Here is a 6,439-nt window from a genome sequence, read left to right as displayed (position 1 = left end):
TCTTTCCCTCCTTCTTTCCTTTTCTTCTTCTTTCCCTGTTTCCCTCCTTATTTCTGTCTCTCCCCCTCTCTCTCTCTCTGCACAGATCTGTCTGAGAGCATATCTGTGCGTCTCCCCCCCCAGCTATCAATCCAAAACAGTCCAGTGGCACCTTTAAGACCAAGTTTTATTTGGGTACAAGTTCTCCCTCCTCTGCGAGGGCAGATCTGCATCCCCCCCCCGATAGCTAGCAATCCAAAACAGTTCAGTGGAGCCTGAGCGGTGGGTGTTGCCTTTTGACACACTTCCGGTGATGTCAGGGGGAGTGGCATATGCAAATAAGTTATGCTAATGAGCTCCTGCACCTCTTTTTCTACAAAATGACCCCTGCATTAAATGCTTCCATGGGGTGGGGTGGGGGGAGCCAAAGGCATCACTGAACTGGCTTGCATCTAATAGTTCAGCGATACTTTTCACTCCCCCTGTGGAAGCTGTGGTAGCTCTTGCAAGAGAAATCAGAAGGCATTTAAATGCTTTCTGAGCTCACTGGCAAGTTGCACCGCTATTGCAGTGTGGCTTTAAAGGGTTCCCAACTGTTGCCTTGAGCAATTGCACAAATAAAGGTTGCATGAATCATGGTTTGCAAACGCATGAACCAGCCTGGTTTGTCTCAAAATTTGGTTCGTAATTTCGTTTGTGTTCATCTCTATACCCCACCTCATCCAACAATCAAGGACTCATAAAACCACAACAATTAATCAGAATAGTGACATGGCAATTAAAAACAGCTCATGCTTGAGCAGCAAGATGTCCTTTGTTGCTAGTTTTTTCTAATTGGAAGGTGTGGTTGGCATTGGTGAAAGTCAGAAGACATCCAACAAATCCTTATCCTTCCAGCTGAAAGTAGAGTAAGGTATGCACCATGTGGGCTTCTATGGGAAAGGCATCCCAAAAGCAAGGTGCCACCATTGAAAAAGCCCTGGAAATGCCCCTCGATGAAAATAATTTAGGGAGCTTCCTTCCAGTAGCTGTTAAGACCTAGCAGAACATTTAGAAGCTGGTACACCTCAATGAAAATCATTTAGGGAGCAGACCTAGCAGAACATTTAGAAGCTGGTACTGTTAGTTGGTTGAGATGATGTTGGGAAACAGCTCCGCTCTCACTCACCCAAAGTGCTCCACTCTCCCTCCCTTACACCTTCTACCTGCTGGTGGCTTCAATATTTTGATCCTATACTGTTTTCTCCAAACTGCTCCAAATGAGCAATGGAGTGGATGGAACTAAACTTTCTAACTTGAGATTATTTTTTACAACCCCGCCTGTTCTCAGTGATTGCACTGGGGTACCATTTGCTCGCATGAATGTAATAGGTATGATTGTTCTAGACTCAGAAGGCTCAGCTAAGTATGAATGACTGTGAAACACTGAGAGCATTCTGTTCATGGTTTATCCTGTTCCAGAATTTCACACCTGTGTGCCGAAATCAGCTACCCAAGTGGTTGTCATGTAACTGAATTTGCTTTTGCTAGAAGTCTGCCATGCAGAGATTCATAAACTACCACTGGCAAAAATGCAGTTGGTGTTGAATCAGGGCAATGATGCCAGATGCAATCAGAACAATCTCAAAAGGAAAAGAAACCACATTTAAGCCTTTCCATCCTCTGAATCTTCTCTACAGCAGTATGTGCTTTCAGGTCTTGAAGTACCATTACAGTGTATCATGGCAGCTATCCACGTATTCAGAACTCCACTAACACAGTGGTGAGAAATTATGTCAATGATCCATGAATTAAATATGATGAAATCAAAACAGTTACATTTTTAATAGAGCCATTGTGCCAATGCTGTTGATGGTGCCAGATGTACATATGTGATCAGTTCTTCCACAATTAGAGTTACAGTATTTTAAACATAAGAAAACCCCATTTGTGGTCTTTTGAATAAATACGTTTTGCTAAACCTAGCTATTATAATTATATCTATGTGGCATCAGTTCTCTGTAGCCCAGTGAGCATGTTCTGAATGGTCCTATTATATTAAAATATGTAGAAGAATTTCCAAACAGAATTCCAGTAAATAATTTGTAGCAGACTATAGGGATAAAATTATCCTTTGCATTTCAAGGGAAGCTCATAGTAATAACTGTGGAGGAGGTATAAGTCTGCTTAGAAATTCTCTTGCCTTTTCAGTAATAATTACCCATTCATCTGCTGCAGATTTAAATTTGAAAAATAAATGTATTATTCAGCCATTTTCAATCATTTATGCCTTTCAAACTGATTCACAGATTATGGGTTGGATCTGCATCAGTGCCCTTCTGGCCTTTTAGTCAGCTGCTTTTCTTGGAAGGTTTTCCACATCTTTATTGTTGCTCATATTTTTCTTATTTTTTAAATTGCAATCTGTCCTGGATCAGAACAAGTTGTCAGCTTATAAAATTGTCACTCCTTGATGTGTAATTCTGTTTTATGAGGAGCACAACAAGTGTACCTCTGACAAATCACCACTTAAAGGTATCTTCTTGATTTCTTATATATCATCCTTAATACTAAAGCATGACTGTAACACTTTCCCCCCAAGATTTACTAGTGGCACTAATATTTATTTATTATAGTTTAAATTGCCCTTCTGTGGAGTTTATCACAGTATATATGGTTTCCCTTACATAATAGCATCATGATATTTGTGACATTCAACATACTGCAGTCAGAAGTACTTTCTGTTTCATGCAATAGAGAGCAGGCAGCAATAGTTTCCCAGGAAATCCGAAGCTGAAGAGCTGGATGAATGCCAGTTTGGTGTAGTGGTCACAGTGTTGTACTACAACTGATACCAAGGTTCAGATCTCCAGTCTGCCAGGAAGATCACTGGGTGGCAGTGGGATGACCACTTTCTCTTGGTCTAACGTATCTCCCAGGATTGTTGTCAGAATCAAATGGGGAAGATGAAAGCCATGTAAGGGATGCTGAGCTCTTTGGAGGAAGGGCACGATAAACATGAGATGGATGCATGGATTTCAGTTTTCCCTGTCAGTTCATTAACACAGCATTCGTTGAGAAATTAATTAATATAAGGCTGCATTTATACTTATTTGAAATCTGAGACTGTATACAGACATCACTCCTTTACTAACTTTTGCATGAATTCTACACAACCAAAAGAACTTTAAACTATTACTGCATTCTCCTTAATCTTGTGCAGGTGACCTGAAATCTAGGGCTAATCACAATGTGAAGGATGGGGGAAGACAATAAAATCCCACTAGCTGGTTCCATTCCCAGCTTCTACATGTTGATTGAGTTTTGTGAGCAAGTTGTGCATGCATAGGATCTCTCTGTGTAATTTGTATCCCTGCAACAGTTGAGTTTTTTAAAATTTTACAACATTTATAACCCTCTTTCTGCCCCTCATCAGTGCCACCAAAGTGTCTGATGAATTAAAAACATACTTAATAAAATCATATCTTAAAAACTATTAAAACCAACACAAACAAATCATTAAAACAATTAAAACTGGAGCTAAAATACACATAGAAACCAACAATTAAAACACAGGGCGAACAAAAACATAAAATAGAAACCTATACACAGGAAGGAGGGGTCACTGAGGGAATTCCAGAAAAAAACAAAAAGTCTGTACCTATTGGCAGACGATGGCAAAAGGAGACAGATGAGTATCTCTGGGTAGTAAATTCCAGAGTTTTGGTTCCATGACCTTGAAGGCCCTCTTCCACGTGTCACCCATTTAATCTCAGAAGGCAGGAGCACCCTAACCGGGGCCTTGGAAAGTCACTGTAGTGGTCAGATAAGTTCAAAAGGGAGCAGGTGATCCTTCAGGTATGTCAGTCCCAAACCATATAGAGCTTTAAAGATTAAAACCACCATCCTGAAATGTGCCTGGACTGGGAGCCAGTGTAGATAGGCCCAGACTGGAGTAATATGGTTCTACGACTAGTCAGGGCTACCAAAGCTATTTCAGTCCCATAACCAGGCTGAAACCCACATTGGAAAGGAGCCAAACAATATGTATCATCCAGGAAAGCTTGACTGTAAGAAAGCTTGACTGTCTCCCAAGAAGTGTTTCCCACCATGTAAGAACTCCCAAAGGGAGAGGAGGATGCTGAGGGAACTAGAAGAGTACCTTATACAGAGGTTTGGGATCTAGAAGAGTACCTTATACAGAGGTTTGGGATCTAATTGCTGTTTGCTACTATTACAGAGCACTTAATGCTTTCCTTGTGTCCTTGTGTGCCCTTTGTAGGCACCCATCCAAAATAGGCAGAGGCCAGCATGGTGCAGTGCCAACTATTTGCCTAGCTTTGAATACAGGTAAAAGCATCAGAGGCCAGAGTGCATTGAGACTATATGCTGCATCTTGGCAAATGCATTGGTTTTTGCAGAGAGGTAAGTTTATATAAAGTTTAAGTAAAAACCCTAAAATTTTGTAGTCAACTAAAGGAAGTGTATAATTAAGAAAGAAACTATCTCATTCAGTCACATGAAGACGGACAGCATTACTTGTACATAGAGTTTAACTTTGTGACACTGAAGAAAATTCAACTCTTCAATAATGCATTATCTTCGTACACATTGTAACATTAACTTTTGACAAAATTAGGGCCAATTCACATTTTACAAAGTCAATGTGGTAGACACATGTCTATTGTGAGGACTTTAGTCAGACATGCACATCAAATTCTATGCTGGGAACTCAGATCCCAGGTGTGCATGGGCTGAACTGGATCAGGACCAAGATCCATGAGGTGAAGGGGCTTTAGCCTGCCCCTCCATGCAATCTTTGTGACTGGAAATGGACCCATGGAACTATTTGCCATCCTGGAGAAACCAGTGATGGCTACCTGCATATGTTAAGTTTTCCCAGTGAACAAGTAGTAGCTACCCAGGGCCATGTTAGGTCTGGAAAAGGGTGTGGAAGTAAAGGTTGAAGCACTTTTTTCTCATACACTGCAGACCTGATCCTGTCAGAGGACATGACTGGAAATTAAGTTAACAGCCAGAAAGTCCTATAATACATCTATACAAGAAGTCCACATGGGGAACACGTACACTTTGTAATGTATAAATCAACTCTTAATCACACTAAAACAAAATATATCCTTAAAAATATTGTATATAGGATGGGTCCAGTGAGGCATTTCCATGGGCTGAAGGTTTTCCACCCACAGATCATGAGTTTCTTATCTCCCACAGCCCATGGTTGCCTAAATGCCTTACAAACCCTGTTCCTAGAGGCAGGTTTTTCAGGCCCTGAGAGAGAGGCCCTCTTCCCTACTTTAACATAAGAACAAGAGATGCCAATGTTGGATCAGGCCAAAGGCCCATCCAGTCCAACACTCTGTGTCACACGGTGGCCAGAAATACCAGTGCCATCAGAAGGTCCACCAGTGGGGCCAGGACATTAGAAGCCCTCCCACTGTTGACACACCCAAGCACCAAGAAGACAGAGCATCACTTGCCCCAGAGCCCCTATACCTTGTGGCTAATAGTCACTGACGGACCTCTGCTCCATATGCTTATCTAATTCCCTTTTGAAGCTGTCCATGCTTGTAGCTGCCACCACTTCCTGTGGCAGTGAATTCCATGTGTTAATCACTCTTTGGGTGAAGAAGTACTTCCTTTTATCCGTTCTAACCCGACCGCTCAGCAATTTCATGGAGTGCCCACAAGTTCTTGTATTGTGAGAAAGGGAGAAAAGTACCTCTTTCTCTACCTGCTCTATCCCATGCATAATCTTATAAACCTCAATCATGTCTCCCCTCAGTCGTCATTTCTCCAAGCTAAAGAGCCCTAAGCGCTTTAACCTTTCCTCATAGGGAAAGTGTTCCAACCCTTTTATCATTCGAGTTGCCCTTTTCTGCACTTTTTCCAAAGCTATAATATCCTTTTTAAGGTGTGGTGACCAAAACTGCACACAGTATTCCAAATGAGGTCTCACCCTTGATTTATATAGCTCACTCTCTGTTTTCTATTAATTAGCCAGTTTTTGATCCATAAAAGGACTTGTCCTTTTATCCCATGATTTTTGAGCTTGCTTAGGAGCCTTTGATGAGGAACTTTATCAAAAGCTTTCTGGAAGTCAAGGTAAACAATATCTATTGGATCCCCCTTGTCCACATGTTTGTTCACCCCCTCAAAGAACATTAACAGGTTAGTGAGACAAGATCTTCCCTTACAGAACCCATGTTGAGTCTGCCTCAATAGGTTTTGTTCATCTATGTGCCTACTAATTCTTTCCTTAATAATGGTTTCCACCAATTTACCCGGTATCGACGTCAGACTGACAGGCCTGTAATTTCCCGGATCTCCTCTGGAACCCTTTTTAAAGATGGGAGTGACATTAGCTACCTTCCAGTCCTCAGGAATGGAGGCTGATTTTAAGGAGAGATTACATATTTTTGTCAGGAGATCCACAAGTTCACAATTGAGTTCTTTCAGAACT

The sequence above is a fragment of the Gekko japonicus genome, unplaced genomic scaffold (genome assembly GCF_001447785.1).
Source record: "Gekko japonicus isolate JY-2015 unplaced genomic scaffold, Gekko_japonicus_V1.1 scaffold187, whole genome shotgun sequence".
In the NCBI taxonomy this organism is placed as follows: domain Eukaryota; kingdom Metazoa; phylum Chordata; class Lepidosauria; order Squamata; family Gekkonidae; genus Gekko; species Gekko japonicus.
This window is presented reverse-complemented; position numbering follows the sequence as displayed.